Below are 15135 nucleotides of genomic sequence, written 5' to 3'. Positions count from 1 at the left end.
GGTGCCACCAACCGGGACCAAAGGCCTCTTTTCAGCAGCCCAAAGGGCGGGAAGCGGCGGCCTTTGGTCTCTGTTGGTGGCACCAACCGGGACTAAAGGGGGGCATTGGTCACGGTTTGTGCCACGAACCGTGACCAATGCACCCTTTAGTCCCGGTTGGTGCCATCAACCGGGACCAACGGCCTTGTGCGGCTGCGGCGTCGAAAGTTTAGTCTCACCTCGCTAGTTGAGAGGGGTGCGCAGTGGTTTATAAGCCCCACTGCCGCACCCCTCTCGAGCTTCTCTCCATTGCAGGCTTACGGGCCTAATTGTCACTACTATGCCTGTGGGCCTACTGGGCCTCTACAGGCCTGAATCCTGGCCCTTGGATGGGTTTCTAGTCATATTCAGGCCGTGGGGGCCCAGTAGGTGGCATTTTTTTAGTTTTTTTGTTGCTTTATTTATTTTATTTTCTTTTGTTTTTTGCTTTATTTTTTAATTCTTTATGCTTTTAGTTTTAGAAAAATTATAAACTTTTTGTTAATGCCATTAGTTTTCAAATTTGAAAACACTTTTTTTGTTTTTTTGTTTTCTTTGTTACTTTATTTATTTTATTTTGTTTCTACTTACAACAAAATACTTATTGTTGCTATTTTTCCAGTTTTTTGTTTTGTTTTCTGCATTATTATTTTTTTGTTTTTTGCTTTATTTTTTTATTCTTTTTTTATTTTAGTTTTAGAAAAATTATAAACTTTCTATTAGTGCCATTAGTTTTCAAATTTGAAAACACTTTTTTAGTTTTTTTGTTTTCTTTGTTGCTTTATTTATTTTATTTTGTGATTAACTTTACTATAAAAATTGTTTTTTCCTGATTTTTTGATTTGTTTTTTGCATTATTTATTTTCTTTTGTTTTTTTGCTTTAATTTTTAATTCTGTTTGCTTTTAGGTTAGCAAAATTATAAACTTTCTATTAGTGCCATTAGTTTTAGAAAAATTATAAACTTTCTGTTAGTGCCATTAGTTTTCAAATTTGAATAGTTAAAATTTGAATTCTTTAAACTTTGTGTGAATCACAAGTTTGTGATTAACTTACTAAAAAATGAGAATAGATGCGCTTATAGAGAAAATTCAACCTAAATTCATAGTAAATTTCTATGAATTTCAGAGAAATTCACTATGAATTTAGGTTAAACTTTTCTCTATTAGGGCATCTATTTTCACTTTGAGAGGAGCTCAACAAGGCAGAGAGGGAAGGGCTTATAAATCGGTGTGAGCCCCCTTCGGTTGGCGAGGTGGGACTAAACTCTGCCCGCAATGAGGACCAACCCTTTAGTCCCGGTTTGTGGCACAAACCGGGACTAATGGTCATGGGCCAGGGGTGAGGAGCAAAATTCTAAACTTTCTGTTAGTGCCATTAGTTTTCAAATTTGAATAGTTAAAATTTGAATTCTTTGAAAATTGTTTGAATCACAAGTTTGTGATTAACTTTACTTTTCCAGTTTTTTTTGTATTTTGCATTATTTATTTTCTTTTGTTTTTTGCATTTTTTAATTCTTTTTGCTTTTAGGTCAGAAAAATTATAAACTTTCTGTTGGTGCCATCAGTTTTAGAAAAAATTATAAACTTTCTGTTAGTGCCATTAGTTTTCAAATTTGAATAGTTAAAATTTGAATGATGGTATTACAAGGGCCGAACCATAAGACATTAAAGCATTTCAAATGAACTCTGAAAAAGTTGAAAGTTGGCATGGTATCATAATTTCACCCACATAGCATGTGCATGTACAAAACGGACAATGGTAGCATGTTCGTGTGTTACAAAGTTGGCATGGTATCATCATAATAGTTGCGGGAGAAAGTCTTCACGTTTTCTTCGCTTGTGTCATTTGCTTATTGCGCCGTAACCATGGATAATCTTCATTGTTTATCAGGATGCTTGGGTCAGCCTTGACATTGAAGGGAGGAATTTCATGAAACTTTTCATAATCTTCAGACATGTCTGTCATTCCATCCACTCCCAGGATGTCCCGTTTTCCTGAAAGAACTATGTGGCGCTTTGGCTCATCTTATGATGTATTCGCTTCCTTATCTTTTCTTTTTCTCGGTTTGGTAGACATGTCCTTCACATATATAACTTGTGCCACATCATTGGCTAGGACGAACGGTTCGTCAGTGTACCTAAGATTTTTCAGATCCACTATTGTCATTCCGTACTGTGGGTCTACCTATACCCCGCCGCCTGACAGATTGACCCATTTGCACTTAAACAAAGGGACCTTAAAATCAGGTCCGTAGTTAAGTTCCCATATGTCCACTATGTAACCATAATATGTGTCCTTTTCGCTCTCGGTTGCTGCATCAAAGCGGACACCGCTGTTTTGGTTGGTGCTCTTTTGATCTTGGGCGATCGTGTAAAATGTATTCCCATTTATCTCGTATCCTTTATAAGTCAATACAGTCAAAGATGGTCCCCTGGACAACAAGTACAACTCATCACAAACAGTGTTGTCACCTCTGAGATGTGTTTCCAACCAACTGCTGAAAGTCCTGATGTGTTCACATGTAATCCAGTCGTCGCACTGCTCTGGGTGTTTGGAGCGCAGACTGTTCTTGTGTTCATCGACATACGGGGTCACCAAGGTAGAGTTCTGTAGAACTGTGTAGTGTGCTTGAGACCAAGAATATCCGTCCCTGCATATTATTGAGTCTCTTCCAAGAGTGCCTTTTCCAGTCAGTCTCCCCTCATACCGCGATTTAGGGAGACCTATCTTCTTAAGGCCGGGAATGAAGTCAACACAAAACACGATAACATCCTCTGTTTGATGGCCCATGGAGATGCTTCCTTCTGGCCTAGCGCTGTTACGGACATATTTCTTTAGGACTCCCATGAACCTCTCAAAGGGGAACATATTGTGTAGAAATATGGGCCCCAGGATGACAATCTTGTTGACTAGATGAACTAGGACGTGCGTCATGATATTGAAGAAGGATGGTGGGAACACCAGCTCGAAACTGACAAGACATTGCGCCACATCACTCCTTAGCCTTGGTACGATTTCTGGATCAATCACCTTCTGAGAGATTGCATTGAGGAATGCACATAGCTTCACAATGGTTAATCGGACGTTTTCCGGTAGAATCCCCCTCAATGCAACCGGAAGCAGTTGCATCATAATCACGTGGCAATCATGAGACTTTAGGTTCTGAAACTTTTTCTCTGGCATATTTATTATTCCCTTTATATTCGACGAGAAGCCAGTCATGACCTTCATACTAAGCAGGCATTCAAGGAAGATTTCTTTCTCTTCTTTCGTAAGAGCGTAGCTGGCAGGACCTTTATACTGCTTCGGAGGCATGCCATCTTTTTAGTACAAACGTTGCAGGTCCTCCCGTGCCTCAGGTGTATCTTTTGTCTTCCCATACACGCCCAAGAAGCCTAGTAGGTTCACGCAAAGGTTCTTCTTCACGTGCATCACGTCGATTGAAGATCGGACCTCTAGGTCTTTCCAGTAGGGTAGGTCCCAAAATATAGATTTCTTCTTCCACATGGGTGCGTGTCCCTCAGCGTCATTCCGAACAGTTAGTCCACCGGGACCCTTTCCAAAGATTACGTGTAAATCATTGACCATAGCAAGTACGTGATCACCGGTATGCATGGCGGGCTTCTTCCGGTGATCTGCCTCGCCTTTGAAATGCTTGCCTTTCTTTCGACATTGATGGTTGGTCGGAATAAATCGACGATGGCCCAGGTACACATTCTTCCTGCATTTGTCCAGGTATATACTTTCAGTGTCATCTAAACAGTGCGTGCATGCGTGGTATCCCTTGTTTGTTTGTCCTGAAAGGTTACTGAGAGCGGGCCAATCGTTGATGGTTACAAACAGCAACGCGTGCAGGTTAAATTCCTCATGTTTGTGCTCATTCCACGTACGTACACCGTTTCCATTCCACAGCTGTAAAAGTTCTTCAACTAATGGCCTTAGGTACACATCAATGTCGTTGCCGGGTTGCTTAGGGCCTTGGATGAGAACTGGCATCATAATGAACTTCCGCTTCATGCACATCCAAGGAGGAAGGTTATACATACATAGAGTCATGGGCCAGGTGTTGTGATTGTTGCTCTGCTCCCTGAAAGGATTAATGCCATCCGCGCTTAAAGCAAACCATACATTCCTTGGGTCCTTTGCAAACTCATCCCAGTACTTTCTCTCGATTTTTCTCCACTGCGACCCGTCAGTGGGTGCTCTCAACTTCCCATCTTTCTTTCAGTTCTCACTGTGCCATCGCATCAACTTGGCATGCTCTTCGTTTCTGAACAGACGTTTCAACCGTGGTATTGTAGGAGCATACCACATCACCTTCGCAGGAACCCTCTTCCTGGGGGGCTCGCCGTCAACATCACCAGGGTCATCTCGTCTGATCTTATACCGCATACCGGTCATGCGTTCTGATCCTTGTATGCACCGCGGTAGAGGATGCAGTCATTAGGGCATGCATGTATCTTCTCCACCTCCAATTCTAGAGGGCATACGACCTTCTTTGCTGCGTATGTACTGTCGGGCAATTTGTTATCCTTTGGAAGCTTCTTCTTCAATATTTTCAGTAGCTTCTCAAATCCTTTGTCAGCCACAGCATTCTCTACCTTCCACTGCAGCAATTCCAGTACGGTACCGAGCTTTGTGTTGCCATCTTCGCAATTGGGGTACAACCCTTTTTTGTGATCCTCTAACATGCGATCGAACTTCAGCTTCTCCTTTTGACTTTCGCATTGCGTCCTTGCATCGACAATGACCCGGCGGAGATCATCATCATCGGGCACATCGTCTGGTTCCTCTTGATCTTCAGCAGCTTCACCCATTGCAGCATCATTGGGCACATTGTCTAGTTCCTCTTGATCTTCACCAGCTCCCCCCGTTGCAGCATCACCGTATTTAGGGGCACATAGTTGTCATCGTACTCTTCTTCTTCGCCGTCTTCCATCATAACCCCTATTTCTCTGTGCCTCGTCCAAACATTATAGTGTGGCATGAAACCCTTGTAAAGCAAGTGGGAGTGAAGGATTTTCCGGTTAGAGTAAGACCTCGTATTCCCACATTCAGTGCATGGACAACACATAAAACCATTCTGCTTGTTTGCCTCAGCCGCATCGAGAAACTCATGCACGCCCTTAATGTACTCGCAGGTGTGTCTGTCACCTTACATCCATTGCCGGTTCATCTGCGTCCATTATATATAATTAAGTGTCCAAATTAATAGAAGTTCATCATCACATTAAAACCAAAGTGCATACATAGTTCTCATCTAACAACATATAGCTCTCCAGAGCATCTAATTAATTAAACCATACATTGAAACTATGTAAAACATTTCAATGCGAAAACAAATGCGATCATAATCACAACCAAGGTAACAATTGATCCAACGGCATAATGATACCAAGCCTCGGTATGAATGGCATATTTTCTAATCTTTCTAATCTTCAAGCGCATTGCATCCATCTTGATCTTGTGATCATCGACGACATCCGCAACATGCAACTCCAATATCATCTTCTCCTCCTCAATTTTTTTATTTTTTCCTTCAACAAATTGTTTTCTTCTTCAACTAAATTTAACCTCTCGACAATAGGGTCGGTTGGCATTTCCGATTCACATACATCCTACATAAATAAAATCTATGTCACGTTGGTCGGCATAATTTTCATAAACAATAAATGAACCAATAGTTATAAAGATAATATATATAGCACATCCGAATCATAGACAGGATGAGGGCCGACGGGGGCGGATACCAAAACCATCGCACTATATAAGATGCAATAATAAAAGTAAGAAAATAATACAAGTATCTATGTAAACATACAAGTAAGAATATTTTTCCTTTCAGAAAGAAGATAAGAACAAGAGGCTCACCACGGTGGTGCCGGCGATGAGCTCGGCGCAGGTGATCGACGGTGGTGAAGATGGGGACGGGGCGTGACGGACCGCTAAACCTAGACAAATATTGTGGAAAATGGAGCTTGGAGGTCGAGCTTGGAGAGGAGAAAGCTTATGTAGTGTGGCTCAGGCATTCCATCGAACACCTTGTGTGCATAGGAGGTGAGCTAGAGCACCACCAAGCCCTCTCCCCCTCGGCCAGAAAAAACATAGCAGTGTTCTCTACTCTTACGCGATGGGGTATATATAGGCACTTCATTGGTCCCGGTTGGTGGCATGAACCGGGACTAAAGGGGAGCCTTTGGTCCCGGTTCAAGCCACCAACCGGAACCAATGGTGGTGGGCCAGGAGCGAGGCCCATTGGTCCCGGTTCATCCCACCAACCGGGACCAAAAGGTCCAGATGAACCGGGACCAATGGCCCACGTGGCCCGGCCGGCCCCCTGGGCTCACGAACCGGGACCAATGCCCCCATTGGTCCCGGTTCCGGACTGAACTGGGACTAATGGGTTGACCCGGCCTGGACCAAAGCCCTGTTTTCTACTAGTGTCTATCTGGCCATGCATCTCGTCCGATGGCAAGGTGGTTGGGTATGGATCATGTTCTGCGGGACTAGATGAAGCCGGTCGCCGGCCTCGACGGCCAGCCCCATTCGTCCACCCCCGACTGCTTGATCTACGAATGTTCAATCGTTGCATTCAACATGTATTCTTTCAATTTGGCTGATAGGTGAGATTTGTAGATCAATGGAGATGATAAGCTATTAATTTTGGAATGTACTATAAACAATTCATAGCTTATGTTGCTCAATATTTATGATGCTCGCTTCTTCTTATGCAATTGCTGGACTGGGATCAACAGACTTGGCATGTGCTTTATATGAAAAATTAGATTCACATGGGATATCCACCTTTTCAAGATTGCTGTTAAGTCTTATTATGATGTTTTAGCCTTGTTAAAGGGAGAGTAATGGTCCTCACAAAAAGCAGAGAGAAAGGAATGAACATTCGATTCTTCCATATGTTGCATTTCATTCTTCCGTGTTTAGTTATGTCCAACATTTGTTACATGCACACACTTGACAAGGTTAGTACAAGTAGTAATTTTTCCTCTGTTTTGCAGGGCTATGACAAAACATGCTATGTGATTCCCTGAGGCAGGATGGATGTACCATGTCCACACCACTGTGCTCCTGAAGGTGATCGCTTCAATTCAGCATTGCAGCACCTGCAGAGGCCCCCTATGGTATGTGCTTTTACTCTTGTTATCCTATGCTCTATTTTTTGGCTTTGCGGCCTGCCTACAAGACATAGCTGGGATTGCGTGTTGAATCAGGCAGTATTTTTGACTACTGTTGTGAGGCTATGCTCATGCTTTAATAAATTTTTCTCTCGTATGAAAATAGGCATATCATAATCCATTATTCTTCTAGGGTTGCCCCAGGCACCATTATTGTCACATGGTAGTAAAAAGCAAATATAGATTTCTACAAGATCCCGTAGAGACCAAATTTATTTCAAGCAAAATATAGTAACCAATATTATTGAAGTTTTACAACTTGACTCATGTGCAATGGACTAATAACACAGCTAGGAAACCTTCTTCGGGACTAAAACCCAACCACACCTTACTCTATCGCTTTATGGCCAAGTGTACACTCCACATGTAAGAATGAACCACAATGCTGGACTAACTGCTTGCATCCTCGTCGTCTTCAACCGCGGCTGCATCCGATTGCCTAGCATGGTACTGCCTGAACCTAGTCCCGTATTTCATTTTGTTGTAGGGTGAATCGACAAGCACAACAGGTAGCTCTCTTTTGAATTTGTCGATGTAGGCCTGCATGCGAGGATATGTTAGTATCGTTCCATATGTTTCAGAAAATGACAAAATTTGGGGTGTTACTTTACGTACTTCGTCATATTACAACCTTAGTTTTACTCCCATAAATAATTCGATGTTCTTCAGCATGTACAGTGCACTAAAAGAACTGCAACATTTTATGTTGTTAGATCAGCATTTCAGATATTAACAATGTAAAACAAAAACAAAAGCTAATATTGTTGACTGACGTCTCATCAGATTTCGGCACATTAATATTCCGTACTGGCCATTGCGTCACGTTAATGTCTTCCCATGCATTGCTTTCAATCCCATTGACTCACATCGCTGCTCTCAGATGTGCTTTCATCCCACGTACCTGCAATCCCAATGGGATGAGAAGTTGCCTACAACTAATACTTACATACGATGTTAAATCCTTTCTTATAGTTAAATATGTTGAAATTCTCACCACGTTATTTACTTCTTTGGGTATCATACAGTGGAAAAGTGAATCAAGAACCTGAATGTCCTTCCTTATGGGGTTTACGACCACAAGGAACCAGTGGGTGTATAAACTTTTCATAGGTAGGAAAACCTGGAGTGCACAGATAATAAGATCAACGTGCATAGTAATAAAAAAAATCTGTTCTACGTCAGCTTAATATACCATATCATGTTTCAGGTAGGTGGTTCCTTGTGTTGTTCCAGGAATGCCTGCCAAAGCGTCCTCGTAGCACTCCTCTATCCTACCATCTCTTTCGAGCTTAGCGACGCCGGCCACCCTCTCAATGTAAACCAGTTGGCCGTCCCTTGTGTCAATTGGTTGATCATTACGCATGAGCTGGATCGCAACATCAACCATCTACAACAATAATCAAGTTAATTGTATTGTACAAAAATGAAACTTCATAAACAAAATTGTGAAATACTATCTTACTTCGTCACCCAACCATACGCCATCTTCAGATTCATCTTTATGGGTGAGGCATTGCAAATGCTTTGATAGCACGACAATGTCATCAACTAACACCATTTGTTTTTCACGATTTGTAGTGTTGATCAGTGATGCCAAGAAATCCTGTCGAACCACGTCTAGCTGGTCCCTCTGGGTTTCAGGAACTTCTGACCTCTTTTTTAAGTTGCTAGAGCCGATTTTCCTCTTTTTACTGTTCGTGTCCTCGGAATCATTTGTACACTCTGATGGAGTCTTTTTTCCCTTTTTTTTCTTCTCAGTGTCATACGAAGCATACTCACCATCCTTAAATAATTGCAATACCACCCTTTTCTTTTCGCCCCCATGATTTGGTGGCATCGATCCAACCACACTTACTTGTTGCTGCTTTTCAAAGGATTCATCATGGTTGTCATCATCTGTGAAGGCACGGGGCTCTTCAGGATCTCGCGATCCCGTAGCCTTCATAGAGTGCTGCTTACTCCGTCTGTTGAACGGATTCTGTCAGACGAAATAAACCATGTGTTAGCCTTTAGCAGATTCTTGCTCAATTATAGGTAAAATGTGCATCACCTGGAAATCTTCAAGGCTTGTGGTGGCTTTGGAATGCATTTGGTTATCAAAACTAGGAGCTCCCTGGATATCATCCACCTCTTTCAAAAGCTTATGAATACCACTGAGATCCTATTTGATATTTGCAGCAGCTGTTTCGAATGCTTCATCCTGTACGTGGAAGATCAAATGTTATTTCTGAAACGACAATGATTGTTTCATAATTAAGTTAACATGTGTACGTCAAAATCTTCATCAAGGTTCTTCATGGGGGCTCCATGTCATCATTTTTTATTCTCTGCTTACAATCATGCTTAGCATCGACCTCCGTGACATCCTTTTGTTTCCCCTGGTCAGAAGCCTGCTCAGCATTCTCAACAGAGGCCTCCATTGGGTGTGAAGGTGCCCCGAGGTCAGATAGATGTATGTCGTCCACTTCTGGAAATATTCCATCGTGTTTTTTCTTTAAAAAATACATGTTAGTCTGGGGTGTTTTGATAGTAAACTAAATTAGAAAAAAACTTGTACACGTAAATTTCCAATTATATATACTAATCTCATAATTCTAGGCTTACCTTCAATTCTTTGATGAGGTCCTCCGTGAGCTTGCCATTTGTATGGGTACGCCTAAGGCACTCATCCATTTTCTTTTCAAGGGTGCACATCCTATGGTTTTGTTCTGTACGGACTCCCGCACGAGGGAGGCAACTTCTTGCAAATCAGTCAATACACGTCCGACGAGTACCTTAATCTGAGACTTTGAAATAGTTAGAATCATATAACTTCATACTAGTTGGAATGTTACAATATATATTTGTGCCTTATGTAACTCATTTACCTGAGCGCCAGTCTTCGGTTTGGCCAGCGTACCATCTCGTGCTGGAATGAAAGGCCTCGTCAGGTCCTCAACATACTGCAGTTTAGTGTCGTTAGTATGATTTAGAAAATATATATGTTACATAATCCAGGCAATGTGCTGACATTTTACCTCTCCAACTCCTAGATAATTATTCTGGATTATATTGTCAACCTTTTTTGCCTTCTCCTCGCTCCAGTTCTGGATCAGTGGCCTTAACCTTGATTCATACGAGATGCTAGAGTCCAAGTGGTGCACTCTAAACTTCTCGTAGTACCATGTCTGCATGACAACAAAAGCAGTTTACAAACATTCCCGTACATTATGTAATGTATGTTAGGTAACTGATAATTGTACTACTACGAATTACCTGCAGCAGAGGTAGATTCCCCTCCAGAATTGCCTCACCATTTACAAAATTCTTCACGCTATCCATAAGATAGTCAAGCGTTAGCTGTCCAAGATTTGTGCCCTTTATCGTCTCAATGTTTCTAACAGTCCCAATATATTTGTTATCCACATACTCCTCTTTTGTTCGGCATACATATCTGCCTATGGTGTACAACACAAATGGCCTGACAAAATTTGGTGTGCTGTCGACTTTCATCTTGGCTAGCAATCCTTTGAAAGTTATTTTGGTGTCATTACGGTCTTTCAGTTTCTTCCACAACTCCATATTATCATCAAGATTTGAAGGGACGTGCTTCTTCCCATGACAGGGCATGCCTGTTACATGCGCTACATCTTCTAATGTGATCCTACATGGTCTCCCATTGATGATAAAGGCATCCTGCTCTGCATCATATGAATTAGCGATGGCTAGGCAGAGTACACGTCTAATTTTGATGCTAGGTGTCTTGAGAAGTCCACCCAATCCTATCAACTGGATGTACATCCTTTGCTGCGTGTTTAATCCATTTATGAACTCCTCATATGGCGGCAAAGAAGCATCCTGGGTTCAATGGATGTGCAAGTGTGATTAGATTCAGCATGGTATACAATTTAAACACTCATATAGACGAATACAACTTATATATACCAACATAAAAATTGTGCTCTACGCTACTGCATGAGGTACAAGCATGCTGAGTTCCATGTATGTGCAAATACTATCATGTGATTCAGCTTGGTTACGTTTGAACGGTCATCTAAGGGTAATCTCCATTGCAAGGCACTTATCTGAAATAAAATAAACATTGGAAAATAAAAACCTATCCAACCATGGTCTCCTCAACTCTAGGCGCTAATCATGGTCAGTAGTATGGAATTAAAACACAGGCCATCGATGCCTTCCATGACTCGTGCGGAAGGAAAAAAAAGAAGGCAAGCGCCCGCTGCACTAATTGGCATCGACAAGACCAGACGCTAAGATTTAGCCTGGAATTAATCAATGAACTGCCAATCTGGTAGGAAACAAATCCTAGCGCCCTCCCCTAACACCCCCCAACTTAATTTGTTTAAAAATGTGCGGAGTTACATGAATATGCAAACAACGAGTGGGGTCGTAGCAAGAGATCATGCGAGGAAGATGGTGGCACGAAAAATAGCAGCGGCTGAGATCGTGGGGAGTTACCAGAGGATCCATGTTTGGCTCCGTCGTTCGGTCTTGCTGGATTCCTGGGTTGCTCCGTCCTTCTGTCTTGCTGGTTTGGGCGGCGCAGAAGGACGAACTATGATCTACGAGGTTTCAAAGGATCCCTATTTATAGGGATCGTAATAACCCGAACATATATCTACGTATAGATTTCTTTGGTTGGAGGAAATCAAGGGAGGGGACCCACCTGGTTGAATATTAGGGGGCGTGGAGAGTTTAGCAAAGGTAAGTTATGGTTTAAAAAAAACCAAGGTAAGTTGCGTAACAACACGTAGGTCTCCTGAGAATCACGATCATTAAAAAAGATATCATTCCCGTTTCTTTGAAAATCAGCCAAAATATTTCAGCCTCACTGAATTTTGGCCAAAATATTTCAACACTCGCTGAATTTTTTTTTGAAACTTCTAACTAGCGATGTTAAAAAAATCTGAACCTTCTAATTAGTGATGCCAAAATATTTCAGCACTTGCTGAAATTTTTCTGAAACTTCTAACTAGCGATGTTAAAAGAATTCCGAAACTTCTACCTAGCGATGTTTAAAAAATTGTGAAACTTCTAACTAGCGATGTAATTGTTCTGAATCTTGTCCAGACTCCGACGACATTTAAATATAAATTTAAGAATTCAGTTAACCTTCCTAAGCTTCTAAAGTTCTGGTTGAAAAAAGCAAATATATGTTTCAGCGTCTCACATGCAGACCAAATTTATTTCAAGAATAGTATTTGGAACCAGTACTGTGAAATATTACAACTTGATTAATCTGCACTGGACTATGAACATGGCTAGGAAACCTTCTTCAAGAATAGTATTTGGCTCTCTTATGTAGTTATTTTATTGCCCATCCGATCTTGCATGTTTAAAATCATACCTTTTTTCCTCGTATCTGTGAGACCAAATTTTGTTAATAACGCTGAATCATTTCTGTTGCTGCTCAAGATGGCACGACACCATGGTTTTCACTTCGGTGAGATTTCGATGAAATAACTGAACTTCATTCATTTAAGCACTCACTGCAATATTTGCCTTTCAGCCAAAATATTTCAGCACTAACTGAAATTTTTCTGAAACTTCTAACTAGCAATGTTAAAAAAAGCTTCAAAAGTTCTGGTTGTAAAAAGCAAATATATGTTTCAGCGTCTCCCATGCAGACTAAATTTATTTCAAGAATAGTATTTGGAACCAGTACTGTGAAATATTACGACTTGATTAATCCGCACTGGACTATGAACATGGCTAGGAAACCTTCTTCGGGACTAAAACCAAACCACACCCTACTCTACCGCTTCATAACCAAGTGTACACTCCAGATCTAAGAATCAACCACTGCTGGACTAACTGCTTGCATCTTCATGATCTTCAATCGCAGCTGCATCCGATAGGCTAGCAATGTACGTCTTCAGCCTTTTCATGGACTTCAATTTGTTGTAGGGCGAAGTAAGAAGGGCAACAGGCAGCTCTCTTCTATAATTGTCAACGTATGCCTGCATGGGAGGATATGTTAGTATCGTTCCATATGTTTACAAAATTGACAGAATTTTAGGTGTTACTCTACGTGCTTGGTCATAACGCAGCGTAAGATCTTCTCCCGTAAAGAATTCGATGTTCTTCAGCATGTAGAGTGCACAAGAAGAACTACAACAATTAATTCTGTTAGCACCATTTCACGTATTAAAAATTCAAAACATATTGAGAAGCTAATACTGTTGACTGACTTGTCATCTTGTCTTGGCACAGGAACATGCTTTACTGTCCATTGGGTCACGTTAATGTCTTGCCATGCATGGCTTTGTAGTCCATTGATTCACATCAATGCTCTCAGATGTGCTTCCACCCCACGTATTTGCCAAAGTCCATGGTATGAGAAGTTGCTCACGGTTCAAGGTTAGGTATGATGCTAAATGATGTGTTATATTGAAAGACGTTTAAAATCTCACCACGTGAACCACTTGTGTTACTACGTAGCTGAGAAGTGAATCAAGAATCTGAATCTCCCTCCTTCTGGGGTTTACGACCACAAGGAACCAGTGGGTGTTCGCCATGTTCGTAGGTAGAAAAACCTGGACAGCAAAGATGATTACATCAACATGCATAATGATTACAAAAATAAATGTGTTTATGTCATGGTTAGATGGTACCAGATCATGTCTCAGGAAGTTGTCTCCTTTTGTTGTTCCATGACTGCCCGCCAAAGCGGCCTCGTGGCAGTTCTCTACCTTACCATCTCTTTCGAGCATAGCGACGCCGGCCACCCTCTCAATGTAAACCAGTTGCCTGTCCCTTATGTCCTCAGGATGATCATGACGCATGATCTGAATCACAGCATCAACCAACTAAAACAAAATTCAAGTTAATTGTATTGTGCAAAAGAAAATTGATAAAATAATTTGGCAAATATCTTACTTCGTCACCCAACCATTTGTCATGTAAAACTCCATCTGTCATGGTGAGGCATTGCAAATGCTTCTATAGCAGAACAATGTCATCAATTACCACCAATTGTTTATCAAGATCTAAGGTGTTGACAATTGCGGCCACGTGATTCTGTCGAAACTTGTCAAGGTCGGTCTCCAGCCTCGAAGCACCTGTGTATGTATCTTTAAAAATGCTTGCACGGTTTTTCCTCTTTGTATTCTTTGTGTCCTTGGAATCGTTGGTAGACTCCGATGGAGTCCTGTTTCTCTTTCTCTTCTTATCACTATCGTACAGAACATAATCTTCATTGCACAATAATGAAGATGCCACTCTTTTCCGGATGCTCGTACGAGTTGGTAGCATGGAATCAACCACGCTATCTTGTCGCTGCTTTGCTAAAGAATCATCATAGTTGTCCTCATCAACTGAGAAGACATGTCTCTCTTCCGGCACCCTTATTGCCTTAGCCTTGGCAGACCGGTGTTTGCTTTTGGTACCTGCCTCTCCCCCCACCTCAATACTGACATCTTCATCATCTTGATCTCTTCTTTCTTCAGCCTTTCGCACATTCTCATTGTGCCTCAAATTCAGAGGATCCTATGATTCGAAATAAAGAACTTGTTAGCTACGAATCTTCATTAACTTAAAACAAAATCAGTTAGATGTGAAATGTGTATCACCATGAAAGCTTCAAGGCTTGTGGTGGTTTTTGAATGCTTTCGCGATTGCAAACTAAGAGCAGGCTGCAAATCTTCAGCTATGTTCTTCATGGGGGCATCCATGTTATCTTTTTGTATTCCCTTAGCAGAAATGCCTTTGGCAATGACCTCTGTGTCTTTTTTTTGTTTTTGCTGGTGAGTAGTATTCTCTCCTGGGACCTCCATTGGGTCCGCAGGTACTCCCAGGTCAGATAGCTGTATGTCCTCTACTCCTGGGCGATCAGCATCAAATATTCCATAGCGGTGGCTCTTTAAAACAAATGTGTTAGTGTGGAGAGTATTGATAGTAAAAATATTTATAGAAACTCATAA

Source organism: Triticum dicoccoides, chromosome 7A, assembly GCF_002162155.2.
Source record: "Triticum dicoccoides isolate Atlit2015 ecotype Zavitan chromosome 7A, WEW_v2.0, whole genome shotgun sequence".
NCBI classification, from domain to species: Eukaryota; Viridiplantae; Streptophyta; class Magnoliopsida; order Poales; family Poaceae; genus Triticum; species Triticum dicoccoides.
The sequence above is the reverse complement of the archived record's forward strand: the minus strand, read 5'-3'. Positions refer to the sequence as shown.